Here is a 22,865-nt window from a genome sequence, read left to right on the forward strand (position 1 = left end):
GATGGCTGTCCTGGGCTCGAAGCAGATGTGGTAGCCGGAGAGTTCGGCTGCCCACTTGGTAATCCTCACCGATGCCTCCGGGTTTCTGAATAATTCGCCGAGTCCCCTGTTTGAGGTGACTCGGACCTTGAATGCTTCGAAGTAATGGCGCAGTTTGCGTGACGACATGACGACTGCGTAGGCAATCTTCTCCAGCTCTGTCATGTTGCACTTTGAGGGTGTCAGCACTTCGGAGACATAGTACACGGGGCACTGCCAGACCACGCCCTCGACAGTTTGCTCCTGCACTAGTGCCGCGCTGACCGCATGTGGCGAAGCCGCGACGTAGAGTAGCAGGGGGAGCGAGGGGTCGGGGCTGGTAAGGACGACCAACTCTGTCAGGTACTGTTTTAATGAGGCGAAGGCCGCCGCCTGCTCTGGTCCCCAGGCGAAGTCTTTTGCACCACGGAGTGTCTTGAGGAAGGGGAGACTTCGCTCGGCGGACCTGGAGATGAATCTGTTGAGAGCGGCCAATCTGCCTGTCAGGCGCTGGACGTCCCTGACGGACTGCGGAGGCGTCATGTCTATGATGGCCTGGATCTTGGTTGGGTTGGCCTCGATGCCGCGGTGTGATACCAGGTAGCCCAATATTTTGCCTTGGCGAACGCCGAAGACGCACTTTTCCGAGTTTAGGCGGAGTTGTGCGTCTCGCATGTTCGCGAATGTTTCGGCGAGGTCGGCGAGGTGGTCCTCCTTGTTCTTGCTGGCAACGACAATGTCGTCCACATATGTGAATATGTTTCTGCCAACTTGCCCTTCGAGCACTGTTTTGGTAAGCCTGGAGAAGGTGGACCCGGCGTTCTTGAGTCCCTCCGGCATTCTGATGAAACAATATGTGCCGAAGGGTGTTATAAAGCTGGTGCTAGCCTTGTCTTCTTCCTTCATGTATATCTGGTGGTAGCCGGAGAAGCAGTCGAGGAGGGACATGACTTCGCATCCGGCCGCGCTATCGACTATTTTGTCGATCCGCGGCAACGGGAAATTGTCCTTTGGGCAGGCTTTATTGAGACTGGTGAAGTCGATGCACATTCGCCACTTCCCGCTCTTTTTCTGCACCATCACGACATTGGAGAGCCATGTGGGGTAAGCCACCGGCTCGATGAATTTGGCTTCCAGGAGGCGGTGTACTTCTGCCTTGGCGGCCTCCGTCTTCTCGTCGGACATCTTGCGAAGCCGCTGCTTTTTCGGCCTTACCGAAGGGTCAATTCCCAGACTGTGTTCGATTATTGAACGGCTAACCCCGACCAGATCGAGGGCCGACCAGGCGAAGACATCTTTGTTCTTGGACAGGCAGCAGAGGAGCTTCTCTTCTTCATGCGAAGTGAGGTCTTCGCTGATAATGACTGTCTGCCTGGGCGTGGCCTGGTCGAGGGGGACAGCCTTGGTCCCGTCGTTGCTCTGCAGCTGTGCCTTGTCGTGCTGCTTTTTGGTTGGGCTGGCGGGCGCGGGGACCTCGCGTTGGGCCGTGAGGCAGTGCACGTTTCTTTGACCGGGCACGAAGTCCCGCTCTATGTTGCGCGCAGTCTGTTGATTGCCGAAGACTGTGATGACGCCTAACGGACCTGGTATCTTCATGCATAGGTACAGTCCGTGAATGGCTGCTTCGAACTTGTTGATGGAGCCCCGGCCCATGATGGCATTGTAAGGATATACCATGTCCACAATGTCAAAGGTTATTTGCTCGCTTCGGGCATTGGGTGCTACACCGAAGGAGAGAGGCAGCTCTATTTTGCCGACGGGGAAGGTGCCCTTGCCGTCGAAGCCATACAACGGGTTGTCCGAAGGCTTAAGCAGGCTGTGGCTTATGCCCATGCGATCGAAGGCGTGGAGGAAGATGATGTCCGCCTGACTGCCGTTGTCAACTAGGACTTTGTGCAGGTCCCAGCCTGCCACGCTGCAATTGATAACCATGGCGTCGCAGTGGGGGGCGCTGCACAGGTCGACGTCTCGTGCGTCGAAGGTTAGCGGTATGTGGGACCACTTTGTCTGCACGACTGGGCCAGTGACGGCGACATGGTTGATGCTGCGGTAGTGGTCCCGCTTCTGCCGCTTGGTGTCGAAGTCAGTGCTGGACCCACCAGTTATCATGTGGATGACTCCGCGATATGGTTGATCGGCGAAGTCTTCCTGCTTTGGGGCATGGGGGATGTTTTGGTGTTGCTGGTGTGGTGGTGGGGGTGGAGGAGGTACGATTTGTACTTCCTGATGGTGTTGGTAAGCGTGGTGCGGTGGATGCGGGGCGGGAGCGTGGATATATGGTGGAGGGGGTTGCTGGTAATTGTGCGCGACAATTCTGGGGTTGTCGGCTGGCTGCGCCCGTGCCATTCTGTCTCTGGTGGCCTTCGTCTCGGGGCAGTCTTTGGTTTGGTGGGCGCAATCTTCGCCATGGAAGAGGCAGTAGAAACGGCGCGGCTGCTGCGCACGCCCTCGGCCCCTACCACGAGTTCCATTTCCGCGGCCCTGGGGGGGATATTCCTGGCGGCGAGGGGGGTCAGCAGCGGGATGCTGGTTGGCGATGTTGTGTACTTGCTGTTGACTGCGACCGTCGCGACCGGAATCCGGCTGCGGAGTCCTTGTCCACGTGCGGCTGGACTGTGGAGCGTCTTTTGGCTTCCTTTGGGACTCAATCTTGCGCTGGTGGAGCTCTTCGGATTTGGCGTACTTTTCAAACAGCTGATATAACTCCTGGAGGTTCTTTGGTGGATCTCTGATGCAGTGGCTGTAAAGGACGCCGGCGCGAAGGCCACTGATAGCGTAGTGGATGGCGATCTGGTCATCAACTGAGGGCAGATGTGACTTGAGTGTTAAAAATTTGCGGTAATACTCCCTCAGAGTCTCCTTTTCCAGCTGCTTGCAGAGCGAGAGTTCGGCCAGGGCGTCGGTGTCTGGGCGGTACCCTTGGAAGTTGAGCAGGAACTTGTCTCGGAGACTTCTCCAGGAATCAATGGACAGCGGAGGCAACCTGGTGAACCAGGTGAGTGCTGGGCCCTTGAGGGCGATGATGAAAGATTTCGCCATTGTGGCGTCGTCCCCTCCGGAAGATGCAATGGCGACCTGATAACTCATTATGTATTGTGCTGGGTCGGTGCTGCCGTTGTACTTGGGATAGGTCCCTGCCCTAAAGTTAGCTGGCCAAGGCGTCACTTGCAGGTGTGGCGCCAGGGGACTTCGCTCGTCGAGATAGTTGACCCCTTGGAATGGCGCGGCGTGCGGGAAGGTGTGGTCGCGCTGGGGGAAACGCGGGTCCTCCGGTTGCGCGCGGTGTTGCTGGGGTGGCCCATGCCGCAGGCCGAGGTGGCCTTCGCGCGTGTCTTCGAGTTGTGCGCGCTGCTGGAGGGGTGGCTCGTGTTGCAGACCGAGGTGGCCTTCGCGCTGCATCAGCGCAATCTCCCGCTCGAGTTCCTGGGCCTTCTGCTCTTCGTCGCGTATCATTTGCCGCACTTTGGCTAGTGCGGACACGCGCTGGCGCTTGGCCTCCAGTATCTCCTTCTGCCTCTGGAGATTGCGGTTCTTGAGGCGCAGGGCGCGCAGCTGTAGCTGTTCTTCTGCTGAGACGCCGAGGACTTCATCGTCCTCGGTGAGGTCCACGCCCTCCAGTGGTGCGAAGCCTGAGGGTGGCTGCGGTTGTCCCTCAGAGCCGCAGGTGCGGAGAGCGTCGTCTTCGCAGGTGCGGGGAACGTCGTCTTCAGTGGCCTCTTGGTGGGTGGATTGGGTGAGGGCGAGGGCCTTGCCCTTTCTTGCGGCGAGCAGTGCTGCCTTCGCAGCCTCGTCAGCCTTCGGGTTAGCTCTTTTGGGTGCCATCGCGGGTGGTTTTCTCGTAGCACGAACGGTGGGCGCCAAATGTTGGAACTTGCTCTCAGTTGCAAGGGGATCCAACAAGGGTGAACAGTGACGTCAACAGGGTTCTCGCGCTAGATGGCAATGGCTCTGTTAATCTGGCCTCTCACGGGCACTGTGCGGGGGTATTTATAGGTACCTGAGCGCCCAGCGCCTTGTGTTAAGGACGCATGTGCCCTCAGCTACCTAGGTTATCCCCAGAATATTCCCATAAAGCAGGGTTACAGACTGTAATTACAGGAACACCTTTACAAATTAGGCCCGTAACGCACAGCGGCCACGTAGGGCCCGTTGCGATGGGCCGGAGCATACGTGGGCCTCCGAGCTGGATGAGGCCGCTCGGTGGGTAGACCTCGTAGCGGGCCTTCGTCTGATGCCGTATCAAGCGAAGGGTGTCCCTGACCGTTTTGTCTCCGTCGGACCGGCGACTACAGCGAAGGCCTCGAGCGAAGGGTGGCGTCTCTGCCTTCGCCCCAACAATTCTAACACGGAATTATAACACGGCGAAAGTTGCGACACTACTTCGAATCTCATCCGGTGACTGTGATGTCATCCTTCCCCCTGGGAGAGATCATCCAGTGCCGAGAGGCCTCGGGTAGGATAGCAAAATGGGCGGTGGAACTCATGGGCGAAACACTTTCATTCGCTCCTCGGAAGGCCATAAAATCTCAAGTCTTGGTAGACTTCCTGGCTGAATGGGTCGACACCCAATTGCCGACAGCTCCAATCCAGGCCGAACTTTGGACCATGTACTTCGATGGGTCGCTTATGAAAACTGGAGCAGGTGTTGGCTTGCTCTTCATCTCACCCCTTGGGAAACACGTGCGTTACGTGATACGCCTCCATTTTCCGGCGTCAAACAACGTGGCCAAGTACGAGGCTTTGGTTAATGGGTTGCACATCGCCGTCGAGCTAGGGGTTCAGCGCCTCGACGCTCGTGGCGACTCGCAACTCGTTATTGACCAAGTCATGAAGAACTCCCATTGTCGCGATCGAAAAATGGAGGCCTACTGCGACGAAGTTCGGCGCTTAGAAGTTAAGTTCTACGGGCTGGAACTCAACCATGTTGCTCGACGGTACAACGAGACTGTGGATGAGCTGGCTAAAATAGCCTCGGGGCGGACGACGGTTCCCCCGAACGTCTTCTCCAGGGACATATATCAACCATCCATCAAACTCGACGACGCGCCTGAACCCGAGGGGACCTCGGCCTAGCCCGAGGTACCCTCGGCCGCCGAGGGTGAGGCCCTGCGCGTCGACAGAGAGCAGCACGGGGTTACGCCAAACCTGAACTGGCAGACCCCGTACCTGGAATATCTCCTTCGAGGAGAGCTGCCCCTCGACAAGGCCGAAGCTCGGCGACTGGCTCGGCGTGCCAAGTCATTCGTTTTACTGGGTGATGAAAAAGAGTTGTACCACCGCAGCCCCTCAGGCACTCTTTAACGATGCATATCCGCCACCCAAGGATAAGAGTTGTTACAAGAAATACACTCGGGGGCTTGCAGTCACCATGCAGCACCTCGAGCCCTCGTGGGAAACACTTTCCGACAAGGTTTCTACTGGCCGACCGCAGTGCCCGACACCACTAGAATTGTATGGTCCTGCCGAGGGTGTCAATTCTACGCGAGACAGATGCACCTGCCCGCTCAGACCCTGCAGACAATACCTATCACTTGGTCGTTTGCCATATGGGGTCTGGACCTCGTCGGTCCCTTGCAGAAGGCACCCGGGGGCTTCATGCACCTGCTAGTCGCCATCGACAAATTCTCCAAGTGGATCGAAGTCCGACCCTTAACTAGCATCGGGTCCGAGCAGGCGGTGGCGTTCTTCACAAATATCATCCATTGCTTTGGGGTCCCAAACTCCATCATCACTAACAATGGCACGCAATTCACTGGGAAAAAGTTCCTGGACTTTTGCGAAGGCCACCACATCCGTGTGGACTGGGCCATCGTGGCTCACCCGATGACAAATGGGCAGGTGGAGCGCGCCAATGGCATGATCTTGCAGGGACTAAAACCGAGGATCTACAACGACCTCAACATGTTTGGCAAGCGGTGGATAAAAGAACTACCCTCGGTGGTTTGGAGTCTGAGAACGACGCCGAGCCGGGCCACGGGCTTCTCGCCGTTTTTCCTAGTCTATGGGGCCGAGGCCATCTTACCCACGGACTTGGAATACGGTTCCCCGAGGACAAAGACATACGACGACCAAAACAACCAGACCAGCCGAGAGGATTCATTGGACCAGCTGGAAGAGGCTCGGGACGTAGCCTTACTACACTCGGCACGGTACCAGCAGTCTCTGCGACGCTACCATGCCCGAGGGGTTCGGCCCCGAGGCTTCCAAGTGGGAGACTTGGTACTTCAGCTGCGATAAGACGCCCGAGGGCGCCACAAGCTTACTCCTCCCTAGGAAGGGTCGTTCATCATCGCCAAGATTTTGAAGCCCGGGACATACAAGCTGGCCAACAATCGAGGCGAAGTCTACAGCAACGCTTGGAACATCCAACAGCTACGTCGCTTCTACCCTTAAAATGTTTCAAGTCGTTAGTGTATCTCGCTTTCTTTACGTGTATAAATAAAGTCTAACCGTCAAGGGAGGATCGGCCTTGCCTCAGCAAAAACCAAACTTCCCTCGGGGGCTAGAAGGGGGGAACCCCCTCTGCGTCAAAATTTTCCTCGGAAAAGTTTTCCGCCAAAATGACTTTCGTGCTTTTTGACGATATCGATAATGGAATCCTAAAAACGACGAGAGGAACCTTAAACGGCAAGGCCGACCGAGCCGAGGGACTCCTACGCCTCCGGGATACAGATACCTCACTCATCACCTTCCGCGAAAAGTAACTCACGCTCGGATAAGTGATTCTGCTACCGACGAACAAGTCCTAACGCACGAAACAAGAGGAAAGAAAATGCAGCTTTATACTCTGACACTAAAAATGTTTAGGCCTCAACGGCCACAAAAAACATACGCATACTTAAAACAAACTGTTCCTACAGGCTCAGGTATCGGCAGGGGGAGGAGCAGCACCCTCGGCGTCGTTTCCACCCTCGGCAGAATCTGGCCCGGTCTCAGACGGCAACACGTGCAGAAGGATCTCCACCTCAAAGGAGGAAGCCAGCGTCGCGCTTGGGCCCTCAACAGCCGCGTCAAGCCTCTGGACCTCTGCCAAGGCGGCCTCCTCTTCGTTGGGTAAGCAGTACCCCCTCGCTGACCCGCTCTAGATCCACGTCCTAGTGGGAAGCGAGGACGGTGAAGGCCCGCCTAACGCCGTGGTGCAGCGCCCCGCGGAGTCTGCTGCGCACATGGCCACCCAAGGCCCGCAGGTGACTCTAGGGGGAGCTACCCGAGGGGACGTCGTCGAGGCCGAAGGCCCAGCAAAAGGTCAAGATAGCCTCAGACATGGCCACGTGGTCGGCCTCCTTCTGCTCAGCCGCCTGGGCAAGCGCCTTGCAGTTCTTGACGGACTCGTTAAGAGCCGTCTCGAACCCTGCAGATAGCCGGACAATGTTCTTCAGACACGAGGAGAAGAATGAAGACAAAAACAAAGTCACAAAGCAGACAAAATAGACCTTCGGCCCGGGCACGCTGCTGTGAAGCCACGGCTTGGGCGGACTGGGCAGACACGACGGCCATGGCTAGGCCCTCTGCAAGGGTCCCGACCCGAGCGGACGCCTCGGCTAGCCGCTCCGTAGCCTCAACCAGCTGACCCCTAAGGGCCTCAGCCCGGCTCACGGCCTCGGCAGCTTGGCTCCGAGATTGGTCCCGCTCGCCGATGACCTGGCCAAGCTCCAGCTGCCGCTGCTGCATCTCCTTGGCCTGGGAAGCCACCTGCTTCCGGGCCGACGAAGCCTCCGCTCGTGCCGACGCCGCCTCTGTCCGCGCCGCCGCTGCCTCCGACTTCAGCTCATCACAGAGCAACCGAAGGTCCGCTACCTCGGCGCTCCGTTGGGCAAGGCGCTCATTGGCCTCGGTAAGCGCGGCCCACTGGGACCGCAGCGACTCTCAAACGTTGCTTTCGCGGCGTATGAACAGCGACTTGGCGGTGCTCACGTCCACAAGCTCCTGAGAAAGGAAAACAGGATATCACAAAGAATGCCCTGATCGCGTAAGGTGTCCATCAAAATCCTTACCTGGAAGACCCTGGGGACGTCCCTGGAAAGGATTTCCATGGTCGACCGAAGCGACCTCATCGCTGCCTCGGTATATTCATAGAAATTATTTCGAGACTGCTCCTCCGACTCATCGTTGAGGGAGAGGAGGGGCTCCGAGGTGTCGCGGCTCCAGAACAGGAGCGGCTGCCCACACCACTCATTGGGATTGAGCTGTGTGGGGATAAGGCTGCTGCTCCCCAAGACGGGCCACGGTTCTGCGCGCCCCTCCACCGAGGCATCGGGCCCCCCTGCAGTCGATGCATCGGGTACCACCGCAGTCGACGTACCGGGCCTCTCCTCGGCTAAGGTGACAGGCCTCCGCTCACCGACCTCGGCAACGACGACCGCCCTCTCCTCATGGTCAAGAATGGGGAGGTTGGGGATGACCAGGGGCGGGGGCGCCTCAGCCATCCCGACATCGACGGAGACGGGCAGCTCCACAGGCGAATCAGCGACGGCCCCGGCGGGAATCGATGCCGGTGCCGGCAACAAGACAGGCAGGCTCGGAGCCACGACCACGTCAACGGCTTCCCCCGGTATGATGGCCGCTCCAACAGGGGGGTCAACCTAGGAGGCTTACCCCAGGGCAACCCGCGCCGCCTGGGCCCCTCTCCGGAGGGCGCCTTGTGCGGAGGCTAGCCAACCGGCGTGGCGCACGACAGCACCGGCTACAGAAGCCGGCCTCGTCTTAAGGGCCTTCATGGGGGCCAGACCAGCTGAGCCCTACCTTTGCTTGTTCAAAGAGAGAGAAGGCAAGTTCAAGACACACAGCAAAAAAACTAAAGCAGAGGTATCCTCAGATACTTACCCGCTCCGGGGCAAGGCCAATCGTGCCTGTGGGGAGACCCCTCGGGCCCCGGTCTCCGCAGGCGCTGCCAAAGGTTGCCCCGCAGCCGACTTCGATGCCGCTTCCACCTCGGACGCCCGAGGCGCCGAGGGGGCGACCTGCCCAGGCGTCGTCACGATGGCCGAGGGGGCAACCTCCTGCGCTTGCTCTTGGGGGACATGCGGCTCGGCCTGGCCCCCCGGAGTCACCCCAATTATCTCGGCCAAGGGGTCAAGTACCCCCTCGGCTTGCCTCCGCTCCTCGGACCGGGACCCTGATGTCCCGGCCCCAAACACTGGCGGTGCCAGCCCACCTGGAGGCTGGCTTGGCAACCCCTGGCCCAGCCTCGAGTCCGGGCTGAAGCCAAGCCGGGCCGCCATGTCGTCATCTTCATCATCATCATCATCGTCGTCGTCGTCGTCGTCGTCAGGCGTGTCCGGCGATGACTCCAACGGGAGCTCGTCCCTTGCTTGCCTCTGACGGCGCTTCTCCAAGGCTTCCCGAGCTCGTATCCTCTCACGAGCTCGGGCCTTTTCCGCTCTGCCAAGGGGAGCACCCTCCGGCGATGTATAGCGGCGACGACCCCCGCAGCAGTAAGGCCCATGGCTTGTAGCTTCTGCAAGGTACGCAGAATGGGCTAGAGCTTCTCCTGGTTCTCGTGTGTGGCCCCCCAGCGCCAGTTATTACCGGCGACAGTCACCACTCGTTGAGAAAATGGCGGAAGCACCCCGTCGTCGCTCCGGAGATAAAACCACCGGTTCTACCACCCCTTGTTCGAAGATACAAGGGAGGCAGGGATGTACTGCGCTGCCCGCCCCAACCTCAGCTGGAGGGTGCAGCCGCCAGCCCGCACCGCCATACGGACCTTCTTCACGTCCGTCGACGCGGCGAAGAACTCCACGGAGAAGAGATGGGTCCACAGGTCCCAATGGGGGTCAATCCCCAGAAACCCCTCGCAAACCGCTGCGACAATGGCCGCTTGCGCTATGGAGTTGGGGTTGAAGTTATGCAGCTCCGCCCCGTAGTAGTGCGGGAGCGCCCGCATGAAGCGGCTCGCTGGCATCCCAAACCCCCGCTCGTGGAAGGGGATGAAACTGACCACGTACCTTGGCGGCGGAGTCGGGTCGGCCTCGCTCCCGGGGGCCATCCACTCAGGCTACGGCCCACCAGAGAGAGGACGGAGCAAACCATCAGTGACAAGGGCCTCTAGCTCCTCCACAGTAACGGTGGAGAAAGGCCACGGGTCGCGCGGCGGAACGACGGTCGCCTTATCGGCCATCACCGAGCAGAAGCGGTGGAGGCGGACGGGATAAGGTGCGCGGTTTTCTCTTCTCTGACTATTCTCTTAGGTTGCGGAAACCAAAGCAGAAGGCAAGCACAAATGGCAGGGTAAAGAACCACCGCCGGCCCCTCTTCCGGGCATATAAAGGCCCGGGCTAGATCCACCCAAAACTTCGCCCGAGTCCGTCGTGAAATTCAAACTCGAAGGTGAAACGGTTTTTCTGTTCCTTGAACGACTCGCACACGCGCAATAGATGCCCCGCGAATCGCCCGTCACGTCGCATTAACTCCCTGGCAGGGCACGCGACACCTATGGCAGGCGAAGCGGGCATCGTTTCGTCTCCGTCATGATGACCGCCTCAAAAAGGTGCACCACATTGTTTAAATTTATATCCTTTTTCCTTTTCTCTCTCTCTCTTGGCACAGGGATCAAGAAAAGGGGGATATTTCGAAAGGATCCTTCTCAGCGAAGGAAGCGGGTCCCAAGCCCTCCTACTGATCAGGGGTTCGAAGGTTGCACCCTATGGGGTTCGGCAACCGCCCCAGACCACTCGGGCTCCGAGCCCTTTACTGGTCAGGGGTTCGAAGGCTGGCCCCTCGGAAGGGTTCGACAGCCGCCCCAGAGCATGCAGAGTTAGGGATGACCCTAGGTACGTCTGTTACATGGCTAAGGCTCGGGCTACGCTCCCGAGGTACCCTAGGACATTTCCGAGACTAGCGGGAACGATTTGTAATGGAATCCCACCGGAGGGAGGCGCCGAGCCCTCGGACCCTATCAAATGGGTCCGGGTCCAGCAAATCACCTGCAGGTACTTTTGGAGCACGCCTCTGGGCCACTAGCCGACCCTTATCGAACGAGGCTCGAGCGTCCACTCGGATCACCCAATAGCAACTCACTGGAAACACCGTGTTCGGTGCCCTCCAAGGGTAACATGGCGCTTTCCCCCCCTTCCTCCTTGTGGAAAGGCGACGAAGGGGCGTACGATAAAAAGCCGAGACAGTCCTCGATCGTCCTCTCGCTCCGTTCAGAGGCTCGGAGGCAGCTCTCGCACCAGGCTACGGCCAAATTATCGACCACGTCGACAAACCAGCTTAAAAACTTGGAGCCTGACCGTGCACCCGGGCTGTGGCCAGGCCGCATGAGGGAACAACAAGGCCGACCGAGGCATCACAAAAGGAATTAAGACCTTAGAGGAGTCAAACCACTCCTCCGAGGCCTCGGGGGCTACACCCGACGGGTGCGCTCGCGCGCACCCATCGGAACAAAATATGACCGAGAAGGGTTGGTTCCCTTGCAAAAAATCCGGCAGAACCTCCTACCTACACTCCCTTCGAGGCTCGGGGGCTACTGTCGGGTACCGTAATTAGGGGTACCCCCAATGCTCCTTAACCTAGCTGGAAAACATCCTCAAAACAGACCGTAAAGACCGGTAATCGCAGTTCAAAGTTGAAGCCTCAGGGACGCGATCTCGTCTCGCCCGAGCTTGGCCTCAGGCAAGAACAGTAGTCCCGCCCGGACTCACGCCTCGCCCGAGGGCCTCCTCAGGCAGTGGGCGCACCCTCGGCTCGCCCGAAGCCAAGCTCGGGCAAACTTTGTCGTGCAGCGACCTCGGCCAAATCGCATGCGCATTTAATGCGGGGATCGCCTGACACCTTATCCTGACACGCGCGCCTCAGTCGGCAAGGTCGAAGTGACCGCAGTCACTTCGCCCCTTTACTAATCGTTCTGACAGGAAAACAACACTATTCACCCCATTCCGACTACTGTGCCAACCACCAGGGTAAAACTAACGACAGTAAGTCACGACCTCCCCCGAGTTCAGCCTCTGGTGCAACAGGGAGCTCCGCCTCACCCGACCTCAGGCCTCGGCCTCAGCCTCGGCCGCGGGAGAAGGTCTCCGCCTCGCCCGACCCTAGGCCTCGGCCTCAGCCTCGGCCTCGGGAGAAGGTCTCTGCCTCGCCCGACCTCAGGCCTCGGCCTCGGCCTCGGGAGGAGTCACATCCTCACCCGACCTCAGCCTCGGCCTCAGGAGAAGTCTCTGCCTCGCTCGACCTCGGCCTTGGACCGACTACGCCACTAGGGATGCATCATTACCCTACCCCTAGCTAGCTGCCTCAGGCTACGAAGGAACAAGACCGGTGTCCCATCTAGATTACTCCGGTAACAGGTAATGATGGTTCCCTGCGTGCGTCCATGACGTCGGCTGTTCTCAACTCTCTACGAAAGCATAGAAACGTCAGTAGGACCCCGGGCCGCAACGCCAGCTGCGCTTCTACAGGGCTCAAGTACTTCTCCGCCGGCCACGTTAGCACATAGCTACACCCCCATTGTACAGCTAGACCATCTCCTTGTATCTATAAAAGGGGATGTCCAGGGCCTTCCTGAAGGGAGGCAGAGTGGGAGAAACGCAGAGGAGGCTAGCTCAGACAGCTCACGTCAAGGCTGAACTCTCTCTCTCTCTCTCGTGACGCTTGTAACCCCTACTACGAGCACCCCGGTGCAAGATAATATAAGCCTCATCCTCTCTCTTGTGTTCCATCTTGCATCAACCCATCTGGGCAGGGACACGCAGCGACAAATTCACTGGTCGATCGAGGGTCCTCGCGGGTCCGAAACACCAACACTATCTTAGTATTAAGAGATGGAAGAGAAGGAGCAAGGGAGCCTAGGATTAGGTGGCCACATAAATAACTCATATCTTAAGAGGTATAAAAGGACATGTGTAAAAAATAATATAAGAGACATATTTTGGTTAAGGAACGCCTCAAGCACAGTTCTCTAAGTCTGGATATGGTTCCATTCATACAAACCATATAAATGAACTGTATTTTGAGGGTTTTAGTAAATAAGATATACAATTTAGATACATTGGTGCTTGGAACCAAAATGAGCGGCGGACGGTCCGCGCCTGTGGGCCAGATGGTCCGCACAAGCGCAAAACAGATTAGGGTTCCGAGTTTCTTGCTATGTTTGTTGGCGAGAATCTCGGGATAAGCTCGGAAATTAGTTTGTAAAGGGTCCAGCCCCCCTCCTCTATAAATAGAGAGGTATACGACCGATTTGTAATCATCAATCGAATCAATACTACTTCTATTTCGCATTTATTTCCAGTACAATTAGGAGTAGTTCTAGTCTAGTTCTAGTTTAGCCTCTCGATCCTCAAATTCTCCGCTTCTCTTCGACTCTACGTCGATTAGAGGAGTCTAGGTCGGCCGGCCCGAGCCTAGACAACTCCTAGGATCTCTCCTCCCCGATGGGGTCCCTCCCGGGAGCGAGATCCAGGCGCCGCCGGCGATCTTTCGCCGCCCCTGCGTACGCGCGGACCGTCCGGCCCTAGGGCGCGGACCGTCCAGCCGTCAGGCAGGAAAACCTAGCCCCTGCGCCAGGTCGCGGACCGTCCGACCCCTGGTCGCGGACCGTTCGCGCCTGACTAGAGAGCACCGCCACGGTTCTTGTTGAGTGTTTGGCGCTCCAAAAAGGCATCAACATACTTTTTGGCGACTCCGCTGGGGAAGATTTCATATAGACCTATCGAGATCGGCCCTCAATGGCTGGTTCAAAATATAGCTCTGAAGTTTCCACCAGCAATATCATCACACCGACATGGGAAACCTTCCCGGCTGAAGAACAACTCCTGTTCGAGGAGCGTCAGGAGCGGCTGATCCGAGAAGCTGAAAGGGAAATGTGCCCTTGGGCCATTTCTAAGTATTTTGGTGATTGAGTGCCAACACAAGTGCTTAAATGTGAATTTATGCTCATGGATGGACAAAGTGCAAATCAAAAGTAAAGGTATGTTTCTAAACCTTAGTACATTGGTTTTGTGTACTAATATACTTGTCTAAGTGTTAGAAACAGAAAGAAGAAGAAAAGAAAAAGAGGTGAAAAAGGCTTGGCTGTGTACAGCCAAGACTCAGCTCAGTCTGGCACACCGGACAGTCCGGTGGTGCACTGGACAGTGTCCGGTGCGCCAGGCTGACTCGGCGTGAAGTGGCCGCTCTCGGGAATTTGCCGACGGCGTACGGCTAAAATTCACCGGACTGTCCGGTGTGCACCGGACTGTCCGGTGAGCCAACGGTCAGCCGGGCCAACGGTCGGCCGCTCGATCTGCGCGGGACACGTGGCCGAGCCAACGGTCGGAAGGGGGCACCGGACTGTCCGGTGTGCACCGGACATGTCCGGTGCGCCAACGGCTCCCACATCTGCAACGGTCGGCTGCGCCATTTTAGGAAGGAGATCGGGCACCGGACAGTGTCCGGTGTGCACCGGACTATCCGGTGCACCCGACGACAGAAGGCAAGATTGGCCTTCCAGATTTGTGCTTAACGGCTCCTAGCTGCCTTGGGGCTATAAAAGGGACCCCTAGGCGCATGGAGGAGTACACCAAGCAACCTTAGAGCATTCTTGATCATCCACACTCAGTCTTTGCGCATTCGTTTGTCATTCTCTGTGATTCGAGCTCCGTTCTAGTGAGAACTTTGAGATAGTCTTTTGAGCTCGATTCTTGGCCGTGTGTGTGCGCATTTTGCTGTGGATTTGTGTGTGTTGCTTCCCTTCCTTACTCCGTGATTCTTTGTGAACATCAAAAGTGTAAGGGCGAGAGGCTCCAAGTTGTGGAGATTCCTCGCGAACGGGATAAGAAAAGAAAAGCATAACACTGTGGTATTCAAGTTGATCATTGGATCACTTGAGAGGAGTTGAGTGCAACTCTCGTCCGTTGGGACGCCACAACGTGGAGTAGGCAAGTTTTGTACTTGGCCGAACCACGGGATAAACCACTGTGTCCTCTCTGTGTTGAACTCTTTGTGGTTATCGTATTGTGCAAGATCTTCTTTCTAGCCACTTGGCATTAACTGTGTGTAACGCCCCGAATTTTGCAGTTGAATTTTTTTTTTCTTTCTTTTCTTTACTCGCCAAAATTCGGGCGTTACCTTTTCTTTTTCTTTTTGCCCTCGCTACACCTTGACCTTTTCCAAAGTTCTAGCGGGATTCGGTTTGGATTTCCCGTGTAAGAAAAACCCTAAATACTTTATGTTGTTTGATGCACCATGCCGAACCTTGCATTTCTTTTGATTGCTTTGAAAGTGCAAATGCATTCATGTAGAAAGATCGGATTTCGAAAATGAGGAGAAGATCTTTTCTTTCTTTTTTCTCTCTCTCTCTTTCTCTCTCCTCTTTTTCTCTCTCTCCCGCGCCGTGGGCCGACCCCGGCCGGCCCAGCCGCCCCTGGCGCCCCCCCCCTTGGGCCCAAAAGGCCCAACCGCCCCCCCCCCCCACCTCCCCTTTTTCCCCAAATTCTTTCTCCCTCCCTCTCATTTTCTCTCATTTTCTCTCCCTCACCCTAAGCCGCCGCCGCCCCTACCCCCTGCCCTAGCGCCGCCCCTCCCCGTCGCCGATCGGCCGCCCCGCTTGGCCGCCCCGCCCCGCCCCGTCCCCGTCGCCGGTGAGCCCCCTCCCCCTCTCCTCCCTTCCCCATTCCCCCCCTCCCCTTTCCCCTTGCCGCTCGGCGCCTTGGCCGCCGCCATGGCCGGCTCGGCCCGCCCCGCCCGGCCGCTCCCTGGCCGGCTCGGCCAGCCCCCGGCCGTGCCCCCCGCCGGCGCGCCCCCTGGCCGCCCAGCCGTCCGCCCGCCCGGCCCCTTGGCCGCCTGGCCGCCCTGGCCGGCGCGCCCCCTGGCCGCCTTGGCTGCGCGCTCGTCTGGCCGTTTGGCCGGCTCGGCCGCCTGGCCAGCCCGACCCCCCCGCGCGCTCGCCTGGCCGCCGGTTCAACCGGGCCGGCTCAGCCGCCCCGCCGCCCAGCCGGCCGGTTCAACCGCCCCTAGGGCCGGTTCAACCGCCCCCCCTTTTTTTATTTCGTTTTATTTTATTTTATTTACTTTCTGTGATCATAGCTATTTTATTTTAAGTAGGCTAATCGTTGTTCATATGCCATTGAAATAGGAAGTTTAATTTAAAATTCCGTTATGCTAATTGATTCATGTAGTTAATTGTTTATCTCGTGCGATGTTGATCAACTTAAAACGATTAGGTTCCCACTAGTGCATATAACAGAATTCTTTTGTTAAGAACCAATTGTAATTGATCGTTAGCGCATAAGATTTAACCCCCTGCGAGACCCTTTCCCGTTTCTTTCTAACCATAACAAATGCGATATCGAATGTCATACTTGATGCATATTCGCTTTATTTGTTTCCTTGTATGGTGTACTGTTCTTTTGTATTAAATATGTGGATGTATGTATGTTTGCAATCGCATAGAGAACGATTCGGTCGAAGAGCCCGAGGAACCCGCAGGAGAAGCCCCTGAGCAGCAGTCGTTTGGTGGAGGCAAGTGTCCTTTGACCTATCTCTGTCCTATTCATTCTTTAATTCACCTCCCGCATTACACATTTATACCTAAGGATTGACTAGCTTTTGTTATCCATGTCCTTGTTTACCTATTTGGGTTGGATTATTACTGTTTAGCTTTATGCTATTGCTCAACTCTAATCAATGAACATGATGAGATTATCTATGATACGCTGTTTTCCCTTCTCTTATTATGATGTTGTACTTGTGGTATTCAAGGGGGCTCGAGCGGTTTCTCGAGTGCCTCTCCGTAAGGACCTGTTCTATGGATGACCGCCCGGGAAAACAGTGCAACCATGAGGGTGGAATGGGGTGCCCTTAGCTGAATAATTAGAGGATCCGGGATGTAGTTCACTTAGCCGTCGTGCCGTCAATGGGGCTCGGTGTATGCGGCTCGCTCTGCCAAGTTTGGGTTCGCCCCTTGGGGAGGAGTGCGGTGCATTTAGGAAACCTAACGGGTGGCTACAGCCCCGGGGAATCTTTGTAAAGGCTACGTAGTGAAACCCTGCCTATTCACCTTGGTAGTGTTTAAGGGTTTGATCGGCCCGAGGCAAGAGGGAATCACGGCTTGTGGGTAAAGTGCACAACCTCTGCAGAGTGTTTGAAAACTGATATATCAGCCGTGCTCGCGGTTATGAGCGGCCAAGGGAGCTCCAGTGATTAGTGGTACTTGATCAGAGACATTGTGGTACAGGTGGTTATGAGATTGATGGTTTTGGTTATGACTATGGTGCTGGTAAGTGGTATTCTTTCCGTTTGGAAAGGGTACATCGGGCTAATAACTTGGGTTAATGCTAAAACTTGGCTTTCTACTAGTAAATAATAATCTGACCAACTAAAAGCAACTGCTTGACTTATCCCCACATAAAGCTAGTCCACTACAGCCAAACAGGATACTTGCTGAGTATGTTGATGTGTACTCACCCTTGCTCTACACACCAAACCCCCCCAGGTTGTCAGCATTGCAACCACTGCTCGGGCGAAGATGAAGCTGTGGAAGGAGACTTCCAGGAGTTCCAAGATTACGACGAGTTCTAGGCGTGGGTTAGCGGCAACCCCCAGTCGGCTGCCTGTGAAGGCCGCGTTATCTACGTTTCTTTTCCGCACTTTGATTTATTGTAAGAACTATATGGACGTCTCAGACGTATGATGTAATCGACTATTTCCCTTATTAATACTATTTTGAGCACTGTGTGATGATGTCCATATTATGTAACTGCTGTGTACGTGAATAACTGATCCTGGCACGTACATGGTTCGCATTCGGTTTGCCTTCTAAAACCGGGTGTGACATAAGTGGTATCAAAGCCGTGCTGACTGTAGGACCACTAACCTAGAGTAGAATGGTCGTTCTAAGGACTATAGACCTCTGTCTCTTCCTTGACTTTGATATCCCTTCAAAAGTTGGTCCTACCGACCAAACCTATGTTCTACTATATACTATACCTTGCTGAAAATCATGTTTTATTCCAATCCTTCATTTACTTATGATTCATTATTTGCTGGTCATATTAATTTTGTTCTTACCCTTTTGCTTGCGATGTCTTTTGTAGATGGCTCGACTTAGACACACTGCACGAAAGTCAGTCATCCCCTTCTTACCTTCCCGCCTTGCTGAGCGTCCGCTTCGCCGTCCCGTGGCCGGACAGTCCAGCCACTTGGAGAGACTACACCACCGCCTGCGTGAGGAGCAGGAGTGTCGACGACAGGAGCAGCAGAGCTCTTCCTTCTCGCTCCACCAGGAGATAGAGTCTGTGAGGAGCTGCTCCCCTGTGCTTCCTCTGGAGCCGCCCCCTGCATCACCACTGGGCGCCCCAGCTTCTGGAGTAGCTGCTGGAGGAGACCCAGACGACGGAGATGGCGACGACAGCTCGAGCCACGACACCGACTTCTCTGCTAACCCTGAGCCGGAAGGATGGGTTGCTCGACCCATCACTCGCGACGCTGCTCGCGGGTGTCACTTCCACGATGCGCTCGACACCCTGCTACGTCGGGCATTTGACCGGCATACTTGGTCCGTCGAGTATCGCTGTGTGGTCTACCAGCATAGTCGCGGGGTCTACCCGGATCGCTGGGAGGCAACTTGCTTGGTGCGCTGCCCGGAGGACAGTCTCCAGGGTGCAGAGGCCTGCTCAGAGCATTATTCTATCTCTGAACGGGACTCAGCTGAGGCAGCCATGCAAGATGCTGCACGGCGTGCGCTTTCGCACTACTGCTCGGTTTTCGGTGGGGCAGCTGACGGTCTTGACCTGAAGTATTACCCCCGCCGTTCATCTGGCAGCACAGGAGGCGTGATTGTCTCACCTGTCGGTGAGGGCAATCCTAGGTTGAGCAGCACAGTCAACCTAGCCACCGTGCTAAACACGGAGCTGGACCATGCATTAGATGAGCTGAGTAGGGCTCGTGCTGAGATTGCCCTGCTGCGGGCTGAGCGCGCGGAACGTCGTTATTTGGATGGTGGTTCCCCCGCTCCCGTCGGGACTCAGCACCCGTACCGCTCACCTCAGCGTGGACACCAGCCTTATGGCAATCCCGACTGCAAGACCAAGATAAATCTAGAACCATAGATCGCTAGAGTTGGATCTTGTAATTAATACGAAATATATATACGTAGAAGCTTCAGTCTTAGCGTTAATCTCGGTCCTAGTTAGTCTTAGTTAGACAGGGTAGTTTGCTATATCCTGTGCATTTATGTTTGTCATGATGAACTATGTTTGGTTTGGATCTTTGTAATGATTGTTACCAGAGTGTGGGTACCCCCTGCATTTTGGTTTACATACTATGTTAATAAAGTTAGTTATATAGTTGGGAAACCTTTTATTCCACTTTCCTCTTTATCTGAGAAGCTGTGTGGTCTGTGTTGGAGATCAGTGAAGAAGGAGGAGTTCCTGGCCCTCAAGCAAGGGCCATTGTCTGTCAGTGAGTATCGAGACAGGTTTCTGCAATTGTCTCGCTATGCTCCTGAAGATGTCAACACTGACGCCAAGCGGCAGTACCGTTTCCTGAGAGGCTTGGTTGACCCTCTGCAGTATCAGCTGATGAATCACACCTTCCCGACATTCCAGCACATGATTGATAGAGCGATCATGACGGAGAGAAAGCGCAAGGAGATGGAAGATCGTAAGCGCAAGATCAGTGGACCCCAGCCTGGAAGCAGCAGCCGTCCTCGTTTTTCAGGCAATCAACCCCAGCAGTTCAGGCAGAACCAGCGTCCACCTCAGCAGCATCAGCAGTTTCAAAGGCAGTATCCTCAGCATCAGTACCAGAACCGTCAGAGCAATCAGTCAGGAGGTCAGTTTCAAAGGCAGAATCAGCAAGCACCCCGTCTTCCTGCCCCAGCAAATCAGCAGAACAGTCAGGCAGCACCAGCTCAGGTTGGAAACAGAGCATGTTTCCACTGTGGAGAGCAAGGCCACTGGGTGATGCAATGTCCGAAGAAGGCAGTCCAGCAGCAGTCAGGCCCCAATGCCCCAGCGAAGCAGAATGTGCCTCAGCCTGGATCAGGCAATCGCCCTCAACAGCGCTATAATCATGGAAGGCTGAACCACTTGGAAGCTGAAGCAGTTCAGGAGACCCCCGGCATGATAGTAGGTATGTTCCCAGTCGACTCCCATATTGCAGAAGTGTTATTTGATACTGGAGCAACGCATTCTTTCATTACTGCATCATGGGTAGAAGCACATAATCTTCCGATTACTACCATGTCAACCCCCATTCAAATTGACTCAGCCGGTGGTAGAATTCGAGCCGATAGCATTTGTTTGAATATAAGTGTGAAAATAAGGGGGATAGCATTTCCCGCCAACCTTATAGTAATGGGTACTCAGGGAATAGATGTCATCCTAGGGATGAATTGGCTAGATAAGTATCAGGCAGTTATCAGTTGTGATAAAAGGACAATCAAGTTGGTGTCCCCACTAGGAGAGGAAGTGGTGACCGAGTTAGTCCCGCCTGAGCCAAAGAAAGGAAGTTGTTATCAGCTAGCTGTCGATAGCAGTGAAGCAGACCCAATTGAGAGTATCAAGGTTGTGTCTGAGTTCCCGGATGTGTTTCCAAAGGACTTACCGGGTATGCCACCAGAGCGGAAAGTTGAGTTTGCCATAGAGCTTCTTCCTGGAACCGCCCCTATCTTTAAGAGAGCTTACAGAATATCTGGACCAGAGTTGGATGAACTTAAGAAGCAAATTGATGAGCTGTCAGAGAAAGGTTACATCCGGCCAAGCACCTCGCCTTGGGCCGCCCCTGTCCTATTTGTGGAGAAGAAAGATGGCACCAAGAGGATGTGTATCGATTATCGAGCTTTGAATGAGGTCACGATCAAGAACAAGTATCCTTTGCCCAGAATAGAAGATCTGTTTGACCAGTTGAGAGGAGCCAGTGTGTTCTCCAAGATCGATCTGAGATCAGGTTATCATCAGCTCAGGATCCGACCTTCGGACATTCCGAAGACGGCATTCATTACCAAGTATGGTTTGTACGAGTTCACAGTGATGTCTTTTGGTTTGACCAATGCGCCAGCATTCTTTATGAACTTGATGAACAGTGTATTCATGGATTACCTTGATAAGTTTGTGGTGGTATTCATTGATGACATTCTGGTTTATTCTCAAAGCGAAGAAGAGCATGCAGATCATTTGAGGATGGTGTTGCAGAGATTGCGAGAGCACCAGTTGTATGCAAAGTTGAGCAAGTGTGAGTTCTGGATCAGTGAAGTCCTGTTCTTGGGGCACATAATCAACAAGGAAGGATTGGCTGTGGATCCGAAGAAAGTGGCAGACATTCTGAACTGGAAAGCGCCAACAGATGCTAGAGGAATCAAGAGTTTCATTGGAATGGCCGGATATTATCGGCGATTCATTGAAGGGTTTTCGAAGATTGCGAAGCCAATGACAGCGTTGCTAGGCAACAAGGTTGAGTTCAAGTGGACCCAGAAATGCCAAGAGGCCTTTGAAGCGCTGAAAGAGAAGTTGACTACAGCGCCTGTCCTAGTCTTGCCTGATGTGCACAAGCCCTTCTCGGTGTATTGTGATGCTTGTTACACAGGTTTGGGATGTGTGTTGATGCAAGAGGGAAGAGTTGTGGCTTACTCGTCCCGACAGCTGAAGGTTCATGAGAAGAATTACCCAATCCATGATCTAGAGTTGGCAGCAGTGGTTCACGCACTGAAGACATGGAGGCACTATCTGTATGGACAGAAATGCGATGTTTACACAGATCACAAGAGTCTGAAGTACATATTCACTCAGTCAGAGTTGAACATGAGGCAACGAAGATGGTTAGAGCTGATCAAAGACTATGAGTTGGAGATTCATTACCATCCAGGCAAAGCAAACGTAGTGGCAGATGCTTTGAGCAGAAAGAGTCAAGTCAATCTGATGGTTGCTCGCCCGATGCCTTATGAGTTGGCCAAGGAGTTTGACAGGTTGAGTCTCGGATTTCTGAACAATTCGCGAGGAGTCACGGTTGAGTTGGAACCTACCTTGGAGCGCGAAATCAAAGAAGCGCAGAAGAATGATGAAAAGATCAGTGAGATTCGGCGATTGATTCTAGAAGGCAAAGGCAAAGATTTTCGAGAAGATGCAGAAGGCGTGATATGGTTCAAAGACCGCTTGTGTGTTCCCAATGTCCAGTCTATTCGGGAGTTGATTCTCAAGGAAGCTCATGAGACAGCTTATTCGATTCACCCTGGCAGTGAGAAGATGTATCAGGATCTGAAGAAGAAATTCTGGTGGTACGGAATGAAGAGGGAAATCGCAGAGCATGTGGCTAAGTGCGATAGTTGTCGAAGAATTAAGGCAGAACACCAGAGACCTGCTGGATTGTTGCAACCGTTGCAGATCCCTCAGTGGAAATGGGATGAAATTGGTATGGATTTCATAGTCGGATTGCCTCGCACTCGAGCCGGCTACGATTCCATTTGGGTAGTAGTGGACCGTTTGACCAAGTCAGCCCACTTCATACCTGTCAAGACCAACTACAACAGTGCAGTATTGGCAGAATTGTATATGTCTCGGATCGTTTGTCTTCATGGTGTGCCAAAGAAGATAGTGTCAGACAGAGGAACGCAGTTCACCTCTCATTTCTGGCAGCAGTTGCATGAAGCCTTGGGCACGCATCTGAATTTCAGTTCAGCTTATCACCCGCAGACAGATGGCCAGACCGAAAGAACCAATCAAATTCTCGAAGATATGTTGAGAGCCTGTGCGTTGCAAGATCAGTCCGGATGGGACAAGCGATTGCCTTATGCAGAGTTTTCCTATAACAACAGTTATCAGGCCAGTTTGAAGATGTCACCATTTCAGGCGCTCTATGGAAGGAGTTGCAGAACTCCGTTGCAATGGGATCAGCCTGGAGAAAAGCAAGTGTTTGGGCCAGACATTTTG

The sequence above is a fragment of the Zea mays genome, chromosome 7 (assembly GCF_902167145.1).
Source record: "Zea mays cultivar B73 chromosome 7, Zm-B73-REFERENCE-NAM-5.0, whole genome shotgun sequence".
NCBI classification, from domain to species: Eukaryota; Viridiplantae; Streptophyta; class Magnoliopsida; order Poales; family Poaceae; genus Zea; species Zea mays.